At 45.8% G+C, this 20,538-nt stretch overlaps 16 non-coding genes across 16 annotated transcripts; all 16 read left to right on the forward strand.

Annotated features, from left to right (window-relative positions):
* The first annotated feature begins 83 nt into the window (after nucleotides 1-83).
* Nucleotides 84-156, forward strand: Trnak-uuu (transfer RNA lysine (anticodon UUU)). The gene has a single exon. It is a non-coding gene; the product is annotated as a tRNA-Lys (tRNA).
* Nucleotides 157-1,083: 927 nt separating this feature from the next.
* Trnas-uga (transfer RNA serine (anticodon UGA)) lies at nucleotides 1,084-1,165 on the forward strand. Its single transcript has one exon. It is a non-coding gene; the product is annotated as a tRNA-Ser (tRNA).
* Nucleotides 1,166-1,756: 591 nt separating this feature from the next.
* Nucleotides 1,757-1,829, forward strand: Trnaf-gaa (transfer RNA phenylalanine (anticodon GAA)). The gene has a single exon. It is a non-coding gene; the product is annotated as a tRNA-Phe (tRNA).
* Nucleotides 1,830-4,062: 2,233 nt separating this feature from the next.
* Nucleotides 4,063-4,135, forward strand: Trnak-uuu (transfer RNA lysine (anticodon UUU)). The gene has a single exon. It is a non-coding gene; the product is annotated as a tRNA-Lys (tRNA).
* An 888-nt stretch (nucleotides 4,136-5,023) lies between these two features.
* Nucleotides 5,024-5,105, forward strand: Trnas-uga (transfer RNA serine (anticodon UGA)). The gene has a single exon. It is a non-coding gene; the product is annotated as a tRNA-Ser (tRNA).
* A 584-nt stretch (nucleotides 5,106-5,689) lies between these two features.
* Nucleotides 5,690-5,762, forward strand: Trnaf-gaa (transfer RNA phenylalanine (anticodon GAA)). The gene has a single exon. It is a non-coding gene; the product is annotated as a tRNA-Phe (tRNA).
* Nucleotides 5,763-7,996: 2,234 nt separating this feature from the next.
* Nucleotides 7,997-8,069, forward strand: Trnak-uuu (transfer RNA lysine (anticodon UUU)). Its single transcript has one exon. It is a non-coding gene; the product is annotated as a tRNA-Lys (tRNA).
* Nucleotides 8,070-8,957: 888 nt separating this feature from the next.
* Trnas-uga (transfer RNA serine (anticodon UGA)) lies at nucleotides 8,958-9,039 on the forward strand. The gene has a single exon. It is a non-coding gene; the product is annotated as a tRNA-Ser (tRNA).
* A 584-nt stretch (nucleotides 9,040-9,623) lies between these two features.
* Trnaf-gaa (transfer RNA phenylalanine (anticodon GAA)) lies at nucleotides 9,624-9,696 on the forward strand. The gene has a single exon. It is a non-coding gene; the product is annotated as a tRNA-Phe (tRNA).
* A 2,234-nt stretch (nucleotides 9,697-11,930) lies between these two features.
* On the forward strand, nucleotides 11,931-12,003 carry Trnak-uuu (transfer RNA lysine (anticodon UUU)). Its single transcript has one exon. It is a non-coding gene; the product is annotated as a tRNA-Lys (tRNA).
* Nucleotides 12,004-12,891: 888 nt separating this feature from the next.
* On the forward strand, nucleotides 12,892-12,973 carry Trnas-uga (transfer RNA serine (anticodon UGA)). The gene has a single exon. It is a non-coding gene; the product is annotated as a tRNA-Ser (tRNA).
* Nucleotides 12,974-13,557: 584 nt separating this feature from the next.
* Nucleotides 13,558-13,630, forward strand: Trnaf-gaa (transfer RNA phenylalanine (anticodon GAA)). The gene has a single exon. It is a non-coding gene; the product is annotated as a tRNA-Phe (tRNA).
* Nucleotides 13,631-15,880: 2,250 nt separating this feature from the next.
* Trnak-uuu (transfer RNA lysine (anticodon UUU)) lies at nucleotides 15,881-15,953 on the forward strand. The gene has a single exon. It is a non-coding gene; the product is annotated as a tRNA-Lys (tRNA).
* Nucleotides 15,954-16,841: 888 nt separating this feature from the next.
* Trnas-uga (transfer RNA serine (anticodon UGA)) lies at nucleotides 16,842-16,923 on the forward strand. Its single transcript has one exon. It is a non-coding gene; the product is annotated as a tRNA-Ser (tRNA).
* Nucleotides 16,924-17,507: 584 nt separating this feature from the next.
* Trnaf-gaa (transfer RNA phenylalanine (anticodon GAA)) lies at nucleotides 17,508-17,580 on the forward strand. Its single transcript has one exon. It is a non-coding gene; the product is annotated as a tRNA-Phe (tRNA).
* A 2,250-nt stretch (nucleotides 17,581-19,830) lies between these two features.
* Nucleotides 19,831-19,903, forward strand: Trnak-uuu (transfer RNA lysine (anticodon UUU)). Its single transcript has one exon. It is a non-coding gene; the product is annotated as a tRNA-Lys (tRNA).
* Nucleotides 19,904-20,538: the final 635 nt, after the last annotated feature.

Here is a 20,538-nt window from a genome sequence, read left to right on the forward strand (position 1 = left end):
CTCCATGCAGCGATTGCACAACAGTAAAGGACATGAGTCAATGTGTCGTTGTGCATCGTGAGATGTTTCATAAGGCGTTGTGAGCCCGGATAGCTCAGTCGGTAGAGCATTAGGCTTTTAACCTAAGGGTCCAGGGTTCAAGTCCCTGTTCGGGCGGAAATTTTAATAATTTGGTAGCGTTTCCTCTGGTAGTGGTGGAAACACTACGGAAAAGAATGCAGCAACGCCGTTTTCTGACACCACAGTGCTTTAAACGGTTCAATTTGCACGTGTCGGGAGAACGCTGCGTTCGGGGCAGCCGTGGCCGAGTGGTTAAGGCGTCTGACTCGAAAGTAGTTTCGAATCCCGCCGGCTGCGTGCGATTCTGCGTAAAGAGCAGCAAATACTTTCACACGCATGAATGAGCGTGCAAACCAATGACGCCATTCTAAACAAGACGAAAATTTCCGTTTAAGAATGCTGAGTTTCACGACGGCCGCTGCTTCCTGTGCCTACCGGTCCACCTCGCACTGACGATGTGACTGCAGGAAGCCGTCGCAGGCCCACGAGTGCGCCCCCGTCATTTTCTCGCGCCTTCGCCGAGTTCGTGAGTACACACACGTGCTTGAAATTGTTGGACAGAGCGAAGGTTCATTCCTTTGTAGGAATTGCAATTCAATCAGTCGAGTGCGGCAAAAGCAATGGCGCCGCGTTTCTTTTCAATGATCTCGCAGCTACTTGCAAGTATGTCCATCCCTTAAGACGCCAGAAAACTAGCGTCAGCGGCGCGTCAGTGGGAAGTCGGTGAAGTCGCCATTGGAGCCACAAGCCAGCAATTACGACATGCGAATCACTCGCACACGACGCAGCTGTATGACAATGCTCGTGCGTGGGTGCGGATAGCTCAGTCGGTAGAGCGTTAGGTTTTCAACCAAAGGGTCCTGGGTTCTAGTCCCTGTCGGGGCGAAAATTAATACACTTTCGTAACGTCTAATGTGCTGGCAGTGGAATCACTACAGAAAAGAGTGAGCCCATGCTGCCTTCTGCCATGAGATTGCTTGCAAAGGTGGGAGTTTCAGTTGTCGAGAGACGCTTCTGAGACGTGCAGTCGTGGCCGAGTGGTTAAGGCGTCTGACTTGAAATCAGATTCCCTCTGGGAGCGTAGGTTCGAGTCCTGCCGACTGCGGAAATTTTCTCGCTCTCAGAAGATGGACGTTCAGCTGCATCCTAGCAGTTGCGTCACTACTAAACACGTGGGCCGCCAGCAAGGTGCAGTGTTCTTGGCTCCAGGGTGCAGCGCTACAGTCGTGCCCAGAAGCCACAGCTCATCTCCTCGTCTCACAACCGTCCACCAGGTGTCAGTGCAAGTGTCGCCTCTCTGGGCAGTGCAGATGTGATTATTTTAGCTTGCAGACGATGACGTGTAGCAATTAATGAGCAAACGCAAGTCAAACGTTTTACCGCGTGTATCTGCTAGATACTGCCTCACACACGTTGGAGAGGCTCACTCCTTCCTCTGCCTCGTTCTCTGCACACTAGTTGCACGTGGCATCGATATAGTAAAGGTTTTCTAGCGCCAGCGAAGTCAGTATTACATGAATCGAGTCGACATGTTTGCTTCTTACGATGATGGAATCAGAAGATATGTGTGTGGTACTTCACTGCATCTGCTGCTCGCCTTTCAGCGTCCCTGTGTCTTATCAGACGAAGATGACTGTGAAATTGGCGGCGATTCAGAGGTTAACGAAGACGCGCGAGTATGCAGACATACGCGTGAGCCGAAATAGCTCAGTTGGAAGAGCGTTAGACTGAAGATCTAAAGGTCACTGGTTCGATCCCGGGTTTCGGCAAGTGTTTGTTTTGAAGCTGATGCCAATGGAATTGCTCCGAGTCTGTGATGATGTAAGTACAGCCGAGAACAAAAATGACTCTATCCTGTAACTGTTCAGGTTATCTAGTGCATGCCGTAAGAGGAACACAGTAGGCAACTCCCTGAGAAGTAAGAAAATACGAAAAGTCCTACCGACTGCGTTCCCTTTTTTGTGTCAGGAGGTAAAGAACGTCTCCAACGGAACCATAGCAAGACTGATGGGCGGGTTAGAGCTAACTAATTTGGTTACAAAGGCAACTGCACTTTACATCAAAAGAACCCTGTTTATGATTAATAAGGACAGAGATAACATCACCTCCCGACTATTCACAACTGTCCAGCCTGGTTCCCTGCAACCCCCGGTTAATGTGGGCAAACTAAACAACACACTAACGCATATCAAGAAATTTTATATTGAGGTCGGCTACTTAGAGGCACGCACAATGTACAAGTCAAATATAACTACAAAGGAGATTCTAAACACATGGCACAAATCGGATACACAAAATACCATAGAAATCAAATATCCGAACGTCATATGGCGTACTGTATGGAAAAACCTTAGCCTCAAAATCCATTCAACAAACGTGGCTTCCACTTGGTACAAGGTAGTCAGCGACACTATACCAACCAATGCAAAACTTTATCAGATAGGACTGTGTGCCACAAATCACTGCACTAAGTGTGGATTCGTGGACACACATCAACACAGATTCACGTGCAGAGGACAATTTCACAATTGGACATGGATCAGATGGAAGATTGCACTCCTCACCAGAAGTGATGGCCGCAATTATACACCACAAACGCTATTACAGCCTGAAGTGACATTTTTTCCAGAAAGCAAAAATAACGCTGTCATGTGGCTCATGGGTCACTACACACATTACGTAATTGGAAGGAATGGATCTGACAATTCAATTGATTTCATCGTCTATATGGAATCCGCTTATTGGGAATCAAAAAAATTCAGTGACCATAAAAAACACTACGGCAACATGTTGAATATAGTCTTCAAGAGGACAGGCATAGGATAAAAACGAACAACACGATAGAAACTATAAGCAAGTAACAAGTAAACAGTGGACTGAGTGACCTATTTTATTAATCTCTGAGAAGTGACTACGGCTTCTACACGGTATTATGTACGAAAAAAAAACCACAACAGAAAAAGGTAAAAACAAATTACAACATTCAAGAACCAAACAGAGCAAATAAAAAAAATAAAATAAGGGAAAAACCGCAACGTCTACAGTAAAAATTTTGTTCCATGATATAAATAATCTCAGAGGAGACAGACAAAAGGTCTGTGTCCTCCCATGTCATGATGGGGGAGGGGTTCTGTGTCGTGACGCACTTGCAGTGCCGCGAAGAGGCCCCACTGATGTTGCTGCGCGTCCGGGATCCTGCCTTCATTGCGATCTACTTATTGACAAGAGAAGTAAAAAAAAAGGGGTTAAGGAAAAAAAAGTGGTTAAGGAAGAAAACAAACTTTGGAAGAGCGTTAGAAAAACAAAAAAACTAAAAAAACCGGTCTAAGGCGCTGGTTTAAGGCACCAGTAATGCAAAAAAGAAAGTGGTAGAGCACTGGTCTAGTAAAAACAAAAAATAGCTCAGTTGGGGGGAGAGCGTTAGACTGAAGATCTAAAGGTCACTGGTCCGATCCCGGGTTTCGGCAAGTGTTTGTTTTGAAGCTGATGCCAATGGAATTGCTCCGAGTCTGTGATGATGTAAGTACAGCCGAGAACAAAAATGACTCTATCCTATAACTGTTCAGGTTATCTAGTGCATGCCGTAAGAGGAACACAGTAGGCAACTCCCTGAGAAGTAAGAAAATACGAAAAGTCCTACCGACTGCGTTCCCTTTTTTGTGTCAGGAGGTAAAGAACGTCTCCAACGGAACCGTGAAATGAGCGAAAACGTGGGAAGCATTGCATTCGAAATGCTTGTGAATTTTCCAATTGCCCAGTGAATGTCGACAAAACACGTAAATCCTCTACTCCAACGTATGAGACCTAACGACTGCTGCGGTTTGTTTTTGCATCGTGTGTCAGCATTCTTCGATAGTCTGCTACGAGCTTAGCGCGACACGTTTGTAGACAGCATTCAGGGACGTTTAATTAGTAACAGCTCGATGCAGCGATAGCACAACTGTGAAGGACATGAGTCAATGTATACCTGTGCATCGTGGGATGATCTCTAACGTCGTGTGAGCCCGGATAGCTCAGTCGGTAGAGCATTAGGCTTTTAACCTAAGGGTCCAGGGTTCAAGTCCCTGTTCGGGCGGAGATTTTAATACTTTGGTAGCGGTGGAAACACTACGGAAAAGAATGCAGCTACGCCGTTTTCTGACGCCACAGTGCTTTAAACCGTAGCAGTTGCATGTTTCGTGTCCGAGTGGTTAAGGCGTCTGACTCGAAATCAGATTCCCTGTGGGAGCGTATGTTCGAATCCTACCGGCTGCGTGCGATTTTGCATATAGAGGAGCAAATATTTTCACACACGTGAACGCGGTTGCATACCAATGACGCCATCCTCAACAAGAAGAAAATTTCCGTTTAACAATACTGAGTGTCGCGGCGGCCGCTGCTTTCTGTGGCTACCGGTTCACCTCTCACTGACGCTGGGACTGCAGAAAGCCGTAGCAGGCCCACGAGTGCGCTGCCGGCATTTTCTTGCGTCGACGCCGAGTTCGTGTGTACACAGACGTGCTTGGAAGCGTGGGACAGAGCAAACATTCATTTCTCTCTTTTTTAAGAATCGCAATTCAGTCATTCGAGTGCGGCAAAAGCAATGGTGCAGCGTTTCTTTTCTTAAGATCTCGCAGCTACTTGCAAGTATGTCGACCACTTAAGACGACAGAAAACTAGCGTCAGCGGTGCGTCAGTGGGAAGTCGGTGAAGTCGCCATTGGAGCCACAAGCCAGTAATTACGTCATGCGAATGACTCGCACGCCACGCAGCTGTACGATAGCTCAGTCGGTAGAGCGTTTGATTTTCAACCAAAGGGTGTTGGGTTCAAGGCAATGTCTAGGCGAAAATTAATACACTTTCGTAACGGCTAATGTGCTGGCAATGGAAACACTACAGAAAAGAGTGAGGCCACGCAGCTTTCTGCCATTGGATTGCTTCTAAAGGTGGCACTTTCACTTGTCGGAAGACGCTATTGCGACCGGCAGTCGTGGCCGAGTGGTTAAGGCGTCTGACTTGAAATCAGATTCCCTCTGGGAGCGTAGGTTCGAGTCCTGCCGACTGCGGAAATTTTCTCGCTCTCAGAAGATGGACGTTCAGCTGCATCCTAGCAGTTGCGTCTCTACTAAACACGTGGGTCGCCAGCAATGTGCAGTGTTCTTGGGTGCAGCGCTACAGTCGCTCCCAGAAGCCACAGCTCATCTACTCGTCTCACTGCCGTCCACCAGGTGTGAGTGCAAGTGTCGCCTCTCTGGGCAGTACAGATGTGTCCATTTTAGCTTGCAGACGGTGACGTGTAGCAATTTATGAGCTAACGCAAGTCAAATGTTTTAGCGTGTGTTTCTGCTTGATACTGCCTCTCACATAGTGGAGAGGCTCACTCCTTCTTGTGTCTCGTTCTCTGCACACGAGTTGCACGTGGCATCGATATAGTAAAGGTTTTCTAGCGCCAGCGAAGTCAGTATTACATGAATCGAGTCGACATGTTTGCTTCTTACGATGATGGAATCAGAAGATATGTGTGTGGTACTTCACTGCATCTGCTGCTCGCCTTTCAGCGTCCCTGTGTCTTATCAGACGAAGATGACTGTGAAATTGGCGGCGATTCAGAGGTTAACGAAGACGCGCGAGTATGCAGACATACGCGAGAGCCGAAATAGCTCAGTTGGGAGAGCGTTAGACTGAAGATCTAAAGGTCCCTGGTTCGATCCCGGGTTTCGGCAAGTGTTTGTTTTGAAGCTGATGCCAATGGAATTGCTCCGAGTCTGTGATGATGTAAGTACAGCCGAGAACAAAAATGACTCTATCCTGTAACTGTTCAGGTTATCTAGTGCATGCCGTAAGAGGAACACAGTAGGCAACTCCCTGAGAAGTAAGAAAATACGAAAAGTCCTACCGACTGCGTTCCCTTTTTTGTGTCAGGAGGTAAAGAACGTCTCCAACGGAACCATAGCAAGACTGATGGGTGGGTTAGAGCTAACTAATTTGGTTACAAAGGCAACTGCACTTTACATCAAAAGAACCCTGTTTATGATTAATAAGGACAGAGATAACATCACCTCCCGACTATTCACAACTGTCCAGCCTGGTTCCCTGCAACCCCCGGTTAATGTGGGCAAACTAAACAACACACTAACGCATATCAAGAAATTTTATATTGAGGTCGGCTACTTAGAGGCACGCACAATGTACAAGTCAAATATAACTACAAAGGAGATTCTAAACACATGGCACAAATCGGATACACAAAATACCATAGAAATCAAATATCCGAACGTCATATGGCGTACTGTATGGAAAAACCTTAGCCTCAAAATCCATTCAACAAACGTGGCTTCCACTTGGTACAAGGTAGTCAGCGACACTATACCAACCAATGCAAAACTTTATCAGATAGGACTGTGTGCCACAAATCACTGCACTAAGTGTGGATTCGTGGACACACATCAACACAGATTCACGTGCAGAGGACAATTTCACAATTGGACATGGATCAGATGGAAGATTGCACTCCTCACCAGAAGTGATGGCCGCAATTATACACCACAAACGCTATTACAGCCTGAAGTGACATTTTTTCCAGAAAGCAAAAATAACGCTGTCATGTGGCTCATGGGTCACTACACACATTACGTAATTGGAAGGAATGGATCTGACAATTCAATTGATTTCATCGTCTATATGGAATCCGCTTATTGGGAATCAAAAAAATTCAGTGACCATAAAAAACACTACGGCAACATGTTGAATATAGTCTTCAAGAGGACAGGCATAGGATAAAAACGAACAACACGATAGAAACTATAAGCAAGTAACAAGTAAACAGTGGACTGAGTGACCTATTTTATTAATCTCTGAGAAGTGACTACGGCTTCTACACGGTATTATGTACGAAAAAAAAACCACAACAGAAAAAGGTAAAAACAAATTACAACATTCAAGAACCAAACAGAGCAAATAAAAAAAATAAAATAAGGGAAAAACCGCAACGTCCACAGTAAAAATTTTGTTCCATGATATAAATAATCTCAGAGGAGACAGACAAAAGGTCTGTGTCCTCCCATGTCATGATGGGGGAGGGGTTCTGTGTCGTGACGCACTTGCAGTGCCGCGAAGAGGCCCCACTGATGTTGCTGCGCGTCCGGGATCCTGCCTTCATTGCGATCTACTTATTGACAAGAGAAGGAAAAAAAAAAGGGGTTAAGGAAAAAAAAGTGGTTAAGGAAGAAAACAAACTTTGGAAGAGCGTTAGAAAAACAAAAAAACTAAAAAAACCGGTCTAAGGCGCTGGTTTAAGGCACCAGTAATGCAAAAAAGAAAGTGGTAGAGCACTGGTCTAGTAAAAACAAAAAATAGCTCAGTTGGGGGGAGAGCGTTAGACTGAAGATCTAAAGGTCACTGGTCCGATCCCGGGTTTCGGCAAGTGTTTGTTTTGAAGCTGATGCCAATGGAATTGCTCCGAGTCTGTGATGATGTAAGTACAGCCGAGAACAAAAATGACTCTATCCTATAACTGTTCAGGTTATCTAGTGCATGCCGTAAGAGGAACACAGTAGGCAACTCCCTGAGAAGTAAGAAAATACGAAAAGTCCTACCGACTGCGTTCCCTTTTTTGTGTCAGGAGGTAAAGAACGTCTCCAACGGAACCGTGAAATGAGCGAAAACGTGGGAAGCATTGCATTCGAAATGCTTGTGAATTTTCCAATTGCCCAGTGAATGTCGACAAAACACGTAAATCCTCTACTCCAACGTATGAGACCTAACGACTGCTGCGGTTTGTTTTTGCATCGTGTGTCAGCATTCTTCGATAGTCTGCTACGAGCTTAGCGCGACACGTTTGTAGACAGCATTCAGGGACGTTTAATTAGTAACAGCTCGATGCAGCGATAGCACAACTGTGAAGGACATGAGTCAATGTATAGCTGTGCATCGTGGGATGATCTCTAACGTCGTGTGAGCCCGGATAGCTCAGTCGGTAGAGCATTAGGCTTTTAACCTAAGGGTCCAGGGTTCAAGTCCCTGTTCGGGCGGAGATTTTAATACTTTGGTAGCGGTGGAAACACTACGGAAAAGAATGCAGCTACGCCGTTTTCTGACGCCACAGTGCTTTAAACCGTAGCAGTTGCATGTTTCGTGCCCGAGTGGTTAAGGCGTCTGACTCGAAATCAGATTCCCTGTGGGAGCGTATGTTCGAATCCTACCGGCTGCGTGCGATTTTGCATATAGAGGAGCAAATATTTTCACACACGTGAACGCGGTTGCATACCAATGACGCCATCCTCAACAAGAAGAAAATTTCCGTTTAACAATACTGAGTGTCGCGGCGGCCGCTGCTTTCTGTGGCTACCGGTTCACCTCTCACTGACGCTGGGACTGCAGAAAGTCGTAGCAGGCCCACGAGTGCGCTGCCGGCATTTTCTTGCGTCGACGCCGAGTTCGTGTGTACACAGACGTGCTTGGAAGCGTGGGACAGAGCAAACATTCATTTCTCTCTTTTTTAAGAATCGCAATTCAGTCATTCGAGTGCGGCAAAAGCAATGGTGCAGCGTTTCTTTTCTTAAGATCTCGCAGCTACTTGCAAGTATGTCGACCACTTAAGACGACAGAAAACTAGCGTCAGCGGTGCGTCAGTGGGAAGTCGGTGAAGTCGCCATTGGAGCCACAAGCCAGTAATTACGTCATGCGAATGACTCGCACGCCACGCAGCTGTACGATAGCTCAGTCGGTAGAGCGTTTGATTTTCAACCAAAGGGTGTTGGGTTCAAGGCAATGTCTAGGCGAAAATTAATACACTTTCGTAACGGCTAATGTGCTGGCAATGGAAACACTACAGAAAAGAGTGAGGCCACGCAGCTTTCTGCCATTGGATTGCTTCTAAAGGTGGCACTTTCACTTGTCGGAAGACGCTATTGCGACCGGCAGTCGTGGCCGAGTGGTTAAGGCGTCTGACTTGAAATCAGATTCCCTCTGGGAGCGTAGGTTCGAGTCCTGCCGACTGCGGATATTTTCTCGCTCTCAGAAGATGGACGTTCAGCTGCATCCTAGCAGTTGCGTCTCTACTAAACACGTGGGTCGCCAGCAATGTGCAGTGTTCTTGGGTGCAGCGCTACAGTCGCTCCCAGAAGCCACAGCTCATCTACTCGTCTCACTGCCGTCCACCAGGTGTGAGTGCAAGTGTCGCCTCTCTGGGCAGTACAGATGTGTCCATTTTAGCTTGCAGACGGTGACGTGTAGCAATTTATGAGCTAACGCAAGTCAAATGTTTTAGCGTGTGTTTCTGCTTGATACTGCCTCTCACATAGTGGAGAGGCTCACTCCTTCTTGTGTCTCGTTCTCTGCACACGAGTTGCACGTGGCATCGATATAGTAAAGGTTTTCTAGCGCCAGCGAAGTCAGTATTACATGAATCGAGTCGACATGTTTGCTTCTTACGATGATGGAATCAGAAGATATGTGTGTGGTACTTCACTGCATCTGCTGCTCGCCTTTCAGCGTCCCTGTGTCTTATCAGACGAAGATGACTGTGAAATTGGCGGCGATTCAGAGGTTAACGAAGACGCGCGAGTATGCAGACATACGCGAGAGCCGAAATAGCTCAGTTGGGAGAGCGTTAGACTGAAGATCTAAAGGTCCCTGGTTCGATCCCGGGTTTCGGCAAGTGTTTGTTTTGAAGCTGATGCCAATGGAATTGCTCCGAGTCTGTGATGATGTAAGTACAGCCGAGAACAAAAATGACTCTATCCTGTAACTGTTCAGGTTATCTAGTGCATGCCGTAAGAGGAACACAGTAGGCAACTCCCTGAGAAGTAAGAAAATACGAAAAGTCCTACCGACTGCGTTCCCTTTTTTGTGTCAGGAGGTAAAGAACGTCTCCAACGGAACCATAGCAAGACTGATGGGCGGGTTAGAGCTAACTAATTTGGTTACAAAGGCAACTGCACTTTACATCAAAAGAACCCTGTTTATGATTAATAAGGACAGAGATAACATCACCTCCCGACTATTCACAACTGTCCAGCCTGGTTCCCTGCAACCCCCGGTTAATGTGGGCAAACTAAACAACACACTAACGCATATCAAGAAATTTTATATTGAGGTCGGCTACTTAGAGGCACGCACAATGTACAAGTCAAATATAACTACAAAGGAGATTCTAAACACATGGCACAAATCGGATACACAAAATACCATAGAAATCAAATATCCGAACGTCATATGGCGTACTGTATGGAAAAACCTTAGCCTCAAAATCCATTCAACAAACGTGGCTTCCACTTGGTACAAGGTAGTCAGCGACACTATACCAACCAATGCAAAACTTTATCAGATAGGACTGTGTGCCACAAATCACTGCACTAAGTGTGGATTCGTGGACACACATCAACACAGATTCACGTGCAGAGGACAATTTCACAATTGGACATGGATCAGATGGAAGATTGCACTCCTCACCAGAAGTGATGGCCGCAATTATACACCACAAACGCTATTACAGCCTGAAGTGACATTTTTTCCAGAAAGCAAAAATAACGCTGTCATGTGGCTCATGGGTCACTACACACATTACGTAATTGGAAGGAATGGATCTGACAATTCAATTGATTTCATCGTCTATATGGAATCCGCTTATTGGGAATCAAAAAAATTCAGTGACCATAAAAAACACTACGGCAACATGTTGAATATAGTCTTCAAGAGGACAGGCATAGGATAAAAACGAACAACACGATAGAAACTATAAGCAAGTAACAAGTAAACAGTGGACTGAGTGACCTATTTTATTAATCTCTGAGAAGTGACTACGGCTTCTACACGGTATTATGTACGAAAAAAAAACCACAACAGAAAAAGGTAAAAACAAATTACAACATTCAAGAACCAAACAGAGCAAATAAAAAAAATAAAATAAGGGAAAAACCGCAACGTCCACAGTAAAAATTTTGTTCCATGATATAAATAATCTCAGAGGAGACAGACAAAAGGTCTGTGTCCTCCCATGTCATGATGGGGGAGGGGTTCTGTGTCGTGACGCACTTGCAGTGCCGCGAAGAGGCCCCACTGATGTTGCTGCGCGTCCGGGATCCTGCCTTCATTGCGATCTACTTATTGACAAGAGAAGTAAAAAAAAAAGGGGTTAAGGAAAAAAAAGTGGTTAAGGAAGAAAACAAACTTTGGAAGAGCGTTAGAAAAACAAAAAAACTAAAAAAACCGGTCTAAGGCGCTGGTTTAAGGCACCAGTAATGCAAAAAAGAAAGTGGTAGAGCACTGGTCTAGTAAAAACAAAAAATAGCTCAGTTGGGGGGAGAGCGTTAGACTGAAGATCTAAAGGTCACTGGTCCGATCCCGGGTTTCGGCAAGTGTTTGTTTTGAAGCTGATGCCAATGGAATTGCTCCGAGTCTGTGATGATGTAAGTACAGCCGAGAACAAAAATGACTCTATCCTATAACTGTTCAGGTTATCTAGTGCATGCCGTAAGAGGAACACAGTAGGCAACTCCCTGAGAAGTAAGAAAATACGAAAAGTCCTACCGACTGCGTTCCCTTTTTTGTGTCAGGAGGTAAAGAACGTCTCCAACGGAACCGTGAAATGAGCGAAAACGTGGGAAGCATTGCATTCGAAATGCTTGTGAATTTTCCAATTGCCCAGTGAATGTCGACAAAACACGTAAATCCTCTACTCCAACGTATGAGACCTAACGACTGCTGCGGTTTGTTTTTGCATCGTGTGTCAGCATTCTTCGATAGTCTGCTACGAGCTTAGCGCGACACGTTTGTAGACAGCATTCAGGGACGTTTAATTAGTAACAGCTCGATGCAGCGATAGCACAACTGTGAAGGACATGAGTCAATGTATAGCTGTGCATCGTGGGATGATCTCTAACGTCGTGTGAGCCCGGATAGCTCAGTCGGTAGAGCATTAGGCTTTTAACCTAAGGGTCCAGGGTTCAAGTCCCTGTTCGGGCGGAGATTTTAATACTTTGGTAGCGGTGGAAACACTACGGAAAAGAATGCAGCTACGCCGTTTTCTGACGCCACAGTGCTTTAAACCGTAGCAGTTGCATGTTTCGTGCCCGAGTGGTTAAGGCGTCTGACTCGAAATCAGATTCCCTGTGGGAGCGTATGTTCGAATCCTACCGGCTGCGTGCGATTTTGCATATAGAGGAGCAAATATTTTCACACACGTGAACGCGGTTGCATACCAATGACGCCATCCTCAACAAGAAGAAAATTTCCGTTTAACAATACTGAGTGTCGCGGCGGCCGCTGCTTTCTGTGGCTACCGGTTCAGCTCTCACTGACGCTGGGACTGCAGAAAGCCGTAGCAGGCCCACGAGTGCGCTGCCGGCATTTTCTTGCGTCGACGCCGAGTTCGTGTGTACACAGACGTGCTTGGAAGCGTGGGACAGAGCAAACATTCATTTCTCTCTTTTTTAAGAATCGCAATTCAGTCATTCGAGTGCGGCAAAAGCAATGGTGCAGCGTTTCTTTTCTTAAGATCTCGCAGCTACTTGCAAGTATGTCGACCACTTAAGACGACAGAAAACTAGCGTCAGCGGTGCGTCAGTGGGAAGTCGGTGATGTCGCCATTGGAGCCACAAGCCAGTAATTACGTCATGCGAATGACTCGCCCCCCACGCAGCTGTACGATAGCTCAGTCGGTAGAGCGTTTGATTTTCAACCAAAGGGTGTTGGGTTCAAGGCAATGTCTAGGCGAAAATTAATACACTTCCGTAACGGCTAATGTGCTGGCAATGGAAACACTACAGAAAAGAGTGAGGCCACGCAGCTTTCTGCCATTGGATTGCTTCTAAAGGTGGCACTTTCACTTGTCGGAAGACGCTATTGCGTCCGGCAGTCGTGGCCGAGTGGTTAAGGCGTCTGACTTGAAATCAGATTCCCTCTGGGAGCGTAGGTTCGAGTCCTGCCGACTGCGGAAATTTTCTCGCTCTCAGAAGATGGACGTTCAGCTGCATCCTAGCAGTTGCGTCTCTACTAAACACGTGGGTCGCCAGCAATGTGCAGTGTTCTTGGGTGCAGCGCTACAGTCGCTCCCAGAAGCCACAGCTCATCTCCTCGTCTCACTGCCGTCCACCAGGTGTGAGTGCAAGTGTCGCCTCTCTGGGCAGTACAGATGTGTCCATTTTAGCTTGCAGACGGTGACGTGTAGCAATTTATGAGCTAACGCAAGTCAAATGTTTTAGCGTGTGTTTCTGCTTGATACTGCCTCTCACATAGTGGAGAGGCTCACTCCTTCTTGTGTCTCGTTCTCTGCACACGAGTTGCACGTGGCATCGATATAGTAAAGGTTTTCTAGCGCCAGCGAAGTCAGTATTACATGAATCGAGTCGACATATTTGCTTCTTACGATGATGGAATCAGAAGATATGTGTGTGGTACTTCACTGCATCTGCTGCTCGCCTTTCAGCGTCCCTGTGTCTTATCAGACGAAGATGACTGTGAAATTGGCGGCGATTCAGAGGTTAACGAAGACGCGCGAGTATGCAGACATACGCGTGAGCCGAAATAGCTCAGTTGGGAGAGCGTTAGACTGAAGATCTAAAGGTCACTGGTTCGATCCCGGGTTTCGGCAAGTGTTTGTTTTGAAGCTGATGCCAATGGAATTGCTCCGAGTCTGTGATGATGTAAGTACAGCCGAGAACAAAAATGACTCTATCCTGTAACTGTTCAGGTTATCTAGTGCATGCCGTAAGAGGAACACAGTAGGCAACTCCCTGAGAAGTAAGAAAATACGAAAAGTCCTACCGACTGCGTTCCCTTTTTTGTGTCAGGAGGTAAAGAACGTCTCCAACGGAACCATAGCAAGACTGATGGGCGGGTTAGAGCTAACTAATTTGGTTACAAAGGCAACTGCACTTTACATCAAAAGAACCCTGTTTATGATTAATAAGGACAGAGATAACATCACCTCCCGACTATTCACAACTGTCCAGCCTGGTTCCCTGCAACCCCCGGTTAATGTGGGCAAACTAAACAACACACTAACGCATATCAAGAAATTTTATATTGAGGTCGGCTACTTAGAGGCACGCACAATGTACAAGTCAAATATAACTACAAAGGAGATTCTAAACACATGGCACAAATCGGATACACAAAATACCATAGAAATCAAATATCCGAACGTCATATGGCGTACTGTATGGAAAAACCTTAGCCTCAAAATCCATTCAACAAACGTGGCTTCCACTTGGTACAAGGTAGTCAGCGACACTATACCAACCAATGCAAAACTTTATCAGATAGGACTGTGTGCCACAAATCACTGCACTAAGTGTGGATTCGTGGACACACATCAACACAGATTCACGTGCAGAGGACAATTTCACAATTGGACATGGATCAGATGGAAGATTGCACTCCTCACCAGAAGTGATGGCCGCAATTATACACCACAAACGCTATTACAGCCTGAAGTGACATTTTTTCCAGAAAGCAAAAATAACGCTGTCATGTGGCTCATGGGTCACTACACACATTACGTAATTGGAAGGAATGGATCTGACAATTCAATTGATTTCATCGTCTATATGGAATCCGCTTATTGGGAATCAAAAAAATTCAGTGACCATAAAAAACACTACGGCAACATGTTGAATATAGTCTTCAAGAGGACAGGCATAGGATAAAAACGAACAACACGATAGAAACTATAAGCAAGTAACAAGTAAACAGTGGACTGAGTGACCTATTTTATTAATCTCTGAGAAGTGACTACGGCTTCTACACGGTATTATGTACGAAAAAAAAACCACAACAGAAAAAGGTAAAAACAAATTACAACATTCAAGAACCAAACAGAGCAAATAAAAAAAATAAAAAAAACATAAAATAAAATAAGGGAAAAACCGCAACGTCCACAGTAAAAATTTTGTTCCATGATATAAATAATCTCAGAGGAGACAGACAAAAGGTCTGTGTCCTCCCATGTCATGATGGGGGAGGGGTTCTGTGTCGTGACGCACTTGCAGTGCCGCGAAGAGGCCCCACTGATGTTGCTGCGCGTCCGGGATCCTGCCTTCATTGCGATCTACTTATTGACAAGAGAAGTAAAAAAAAAAGGGGTTAAGGAAAAAAAAGTGGTTAAGGAAGAAAACAAACTTTGGAAGAGCGTTAGAAAAACAAAAAAACTAAAAAAACCGGTCTAAGGCGCTGGTTTAAGGCACCAGTAATGCAAAAAAGAAAGTGGTAGAGCACTGGTCTAGTAAAAACAAAAAATAGCTCAGTTGGGGGGAGAGCGTTAGACTGAAGATCTAAAGGTCACTGGTCCGATCCCGGGTTTCGGCAAGTGTTTGTTTTGAAGCTGATGCCAATGGAATTGCTCCGAGTCTGTGATGATGTAAGTACAGCCGAGAACAAAAATGACTCTATCCTATAACTGTTCAGGTTATCTAGTGCATGCCGTAAGAGGAACACAGTAGGCAACTCCCTGAGAAGTAAGAAAATACGAAAAGTCCTACCGACTGCGTTCCCTTTTTTGTGTCAGGAGGTAAAGAACGTCTCCAACGGAACCGTGAAATGAGCGAAAACGTGGGAAGCATTGCATTCGAAATGCTTGTGAATTTTCCAATTGCCCAGTGAATGTCGACAAAACACGTAAATCCTCTACTCCAACGTATGAGACCTAACGACTGCTGCGGTTTGTTTTTGCATCGTGTGTCAGCATTCTTCGATAGTCTGCTACGAGCTTAGCGCGACACGTTTGTAGACAGCATTCAGGGACGTTTAATTAGTAACAGCTCGATGCAGCGATAGCACAACTGTGAAGGACATGAGTCAATGTATAGCTGTGCATCGTGGGATGATCTCTAACGTCGTGTGAGCCCGGATAGCTCAGTCGGTAGAGCATTAGGCTTTTAACCTAAGGGTCCAGGGTTCAAGTCCCTGTTCGGGCGGAGATTTTAATAATTTGGTAGCGGTGGAAACACTACGGAAAAGAATGCAGCTACGCCGTTTTCTGACGCCACAGTGCTTTAAACCGTAGCAGTTGCATGTTTCGTGCCCGAGTGGTTAAGGCGTCTGACTCGAAATCAGATTCCCTGTGGGAGCGTATGTTCGAATCCTACCGGCTGCGTGCGATTTTGCATATAGAGGAGCAAATATTTTCACACACGTGAACGCGGTTGCATACCAATGACGCCATCCTCAACAAGAAGAAAATTTCCGTTTAACAATACTGAGTGTCGCGGCGGCCGCTGCTTTCTGTGGCTACCGGTTCACCTCTCACTGACGCTGGGACTGCAGAAAGCCGTAGCAGGCCCACGAGTGCGCTGCCGGCATTTTCTTGCGTCGACGCCGAGTTCGTGTGTACACAGACGTGCTTGGAAGCGTGGGACAGAGCAAACATTCATTTCTCTCTTTTTTAAGAATCGCAATTCAGTCATTCGAGTGCGGCAAAAGCAATGGTGCAGCGTTTCTTTTCTTAAGATCTCGCAGCTACTTGCAAGTATGTCGACCACTTAAGACGACAGAAAACTAGCGTCAGCGGTGCGTCAGTGGGAAGTCGGTGAAGTCGCCATTGGAGCCACAAGCCAGTAATTACGTCATGCGAATGACTCGCCCCCCACGCAGCTGTACGATAGCTCAGTCGGTAGAGCGTTTGATTTTCAACCAAAGGGTGTTGGGTTCAAGGCAATGTCTAGGCGAAAATTAATACACTTCCGTAACGGCTAATGTGCTGGCAATGGAAACACTACAGAAAAGAGTGAGGCCACGCAGCTTTCTGCCATTGGATTGCTTCTAAAGGTGGCACTTTCACTTGTCGGAAGACGCTATTGCGACCGGCAGTCGTGGCCGAGTGGTTAAGGCGTCTGACTTGAAATCAGATTCCCTCTGGGAGCGTAGGTTCGAGTCCTGCCGACTGCGGAAATTTTCTCGCTCTCAGAAGATGGACGTTCAGCTGCATCCTAGCAGTTGCGTCTCTACTAAACACGTGGGTCGCCAGCAATGTGCAGTGTTCTTGGGTGCAGCGCTACAGTCGCTCCCAGAAGCCACAGCTCATCTCCTCGTCTCACTGCCGTCCACCAGGTGTGAGTGCAAGTGTCGCCTCTCTGGGCAGTACAGATGTGTCCATTTTAGCTTGCAGACGGTGACGTGTAGCAATTTATGAGCTAACGCAAGTCAAATGTTTTAGCGTGTGTTTCTGCTTGATACTGCCTCTCACATAGTGGAGAGGCTCACTCCTTCTTGTGTCTCGTTCTCTGCACACGAGTTGCACGTGGCATCGATATAGTAAAGGTTTTCTAGCGCCAGCGAAGTCAGTATTACATGAATCGAGTCGACATATTTGCTTCTTACGATGATGGAATCAGAAGATATGTGTGTGGTACTTCACTGCATCTGCTGCTCGCCTTTCAGCGTCCCTGTGTCTTATCAGACGAAGATGACTGTGAAATTGGCGGCGATTCAGAGGTTAACGAAGACGCGCGAGTATGCAGACATACGCGTGAGCCGAAATAGCTCAGTTGGGAGAGCGTTAGACTGAAGATCTAAAGGTCACTGGTTCGATCCCGGGTTTCGGCAAGTGTTTGTTTTGAAGCTGATGCCAATGGAATTGCTCCGAGTCTGTGATGATGTAAGTACAGCCGAGAACAAAAATGACTCTATCCTGTAACTGTTCAGGTTATCTAGTGCATGCCGTAAGAGGAACACAGTAGGCAACTCCCTGAGAAGTAAGAAAATACGAAAAGTCCTACCGACTGCGTTCCCTTTTTTGTGTCAGGAGGTAAAGAACGTCTCCAACGGAACCATAGCAAGACTGATGGGCGGGTTAGAGCTAACTAATTTGGTTACAAAGGCAACTGCACTTTACATCAAAAGAACCCTGTTTATGATTAATAAGGACAGAGATAACATCACCTCCCGACTATTCACAACTGTCCAGCCTGGTTCCCTGCAACCCCCGGTTAATGTGGGCAAACTAAACAACACACTAACGCATATCAAGAAATTTTATATTGAGGTCGGCTACTTAGAGGCACGCACAATGTACAAGTCAAATATAACTACAAAGGAGATTCTAAACACATGGCACAAATCGGATACACAAAATACCATAGAAATCAAATATCCGAACGTCATATGGCGTACTGTATGGAAAAACCTTAGCCTCAAAATCCATTCAACAAACGTGGCTTCCACTTGGTACAAGGTAGTCAGCGACACTATACCAACCAATGCAAAACTTTATCAGATAGGACTGTGTGCCACAAATCACTGCACTAAGTGTGGATTCGTGGACACACATCAACACAGATTCACGTGCAGAGGACAATTTCACAATTGGACATGGATCAGATGGAAGATTGCACTCCTCACCAGAAGTGATGGCCGCAATTATACACCACAAACGCTATTACAGCCTGAAGTGACATTTTTTCCAGAAAGCAAAAATAACGCTGTCATGTGGCTCATGGGTCACTACACACATTACGTAATTGGAAGGAATGGATCTGACAATTCAATTGATTTCATCGTCTATATGGAATCCGCTTATTGGGAATCAAAAAAATTCAGTGACCATAAAAAACACTACGGCAACATGTTGAATATAGTCTTCAAGAGGACAGGCATAGGATAAAAACGAACAACACGATAGAAACTATAAGCAAGTAACAAGTAAACAGTGGACTGAGTGACCTATTTTATTAATCTCTGAGAAGTGACTACGGCTTCTACACGGTATTATGTACGAAAAAAAAACCACAACAGAAAAAGGTAAAAACAAATTACAACATTCAAGAACCAAACAGAGCAAATAAAAAAAATAAAAAAAACATAAAATAAAATAAGGGAAAAACCGCAACGTCCACAGTAAAAATTTTGTTCCATGATATAAATAATCTCAGAGGAGACAGACAAAAGGTCTGTGTCCTCCCATGTCATGATGGGGGAGGGGTTCTGTGTCGTGACGCACTTGCAGTGCCGCGAAGAGGCCCCACTGATGTTGCTGCGCGTCCGGGATCCTGCCTTCATTGCGATCTACTTATTGACAAGAGAAGTAAAAAAAAAAGGGGTTAAGGAAAAAAAAGTGGTTAAGGAAGAAAACAAACTTTGGAAGAGCGTTAGAAAAACAAAAAAACTAAAAAAACCGGTCTAAGGCGCTGGTTTAAGGCACCAGTAATGCAAAAAAGAAAGTGGTAGAGCACTGGTCTAGTAAAAACAAAAAATAGCTCAGTTGGGGGGAGAGCGTTAGACTGAAGATCTAAAGGTCACTGGTCCAATCCCGGGTTTCGGCAAGTGTTTGTTTTGAAGCTGATGCCAATGGAATTGCTCCGAGTCTGTGATGATGTAAGTACAGCCGAGAACAAAAATGACTCTATCCTGTAACTGTTCAGGTTATCTAGTGCATGCCGTAAGAGGAACACAGTAGGCAACTCCCTGAGAAGTAAGAAAATACGAAAAGTCCTACCGACTGCGTTCCCTTTTTTGTGTCAGGAGGTAAAGAACGTCTCCAACGGAACCGTGAAATGAGCGAAAACGTGGGAAGCATTGCATTCGAAATGCTTGTGAATTTTCCAATTGCCCAGTGAATGTCGACAAAACACGTAAATCCTCTACTCCAACGTATGAGACCTAACGACTGCTGCGGTTTGTTTTTGCATCGTGTGTCAGCATTCTTCGATAGTCTGCTACGAGCTTAGCGCGACACGTTTGTAGACAGCATTCAGGGACGTTTAATTAGTAACAGCTCGATGCAGCGATAGCACAACTGTGAAGGACATGAGTCAATGTATACCTGTGCATCGTGGGATGATCTCTAACGTCGTGTGAGCCCGGATAGCTCAGTCGGTAGAGCATTAGGCTTTTAACCTAAGGGTCCAGGGTTCAAGTCCCTGTTCGGGCGGAGATTTTAATACTTTGGTAGCGGTGGAAACACTACGGAAAAGAATGCAGCTACGCCGTTTTCTGACGCCACAGTGCTTTAAACCGTAGCAGTTGCATGTTTCGTGTCCGAGTGGTTAAGGCGTCTGACTCGAAATCAGATTCCCTGTGGGAGCGTATGTTCGAATCCTACCGGCTGCGTGCGATTTTGCATATAGAGGAGCAAATATTTTCACACACGTGAACGCGGTTGCATACCAATGACGCCATCCTCAACAAGAAGAAAATTTCCGTTTAACAATACTGAGTGTCGCGGCGGCCGCTGCTTTCTGTGGCTACCGGTTCACCTCTCACTGACGCTGGGACTGCAGAAAGCCGTAGCAGGCCCACGAGTGCGCTGCCGGCATTTTCTCGCGTCGACGCCGAGTTCGTGTGTACACAGACGTGCTTGGAAGCGTCGGACAGAGCAAACATTCATTTCTCTCTTTTTTAAGAATCGCAATTCAGTCATTCGAGTGCGGCAAAAGCAATGGTGCAGCGTTTCTTTTCTTAAGATCTCGCAGCTACTTGCAAGTATGTCGACCACTTAAGACGACAGAAAACTAGCGTCAGCGGTGCGTCAGTGGGAAGTCGGTGAAGTCGCCATTGGAGCCACAA

This window comes from Schistocerca gregaria, unplaced genomic scaffold, assembly GCF_023897955.1.
Source record: "Schistocerca gregaria isolate iqSchGreg1 unplaced genomic scaffold, iqSchGreg1.2 ptg000445l, whole genome shotgun sequence".
Taxonomy (NCBI): domain Eukaryota; kingdom Metazoa; phylum Arthropoda; class Insecta; order Orthoptera; family Acrididae; genus Schistocerca; species Schistocerca gregaria.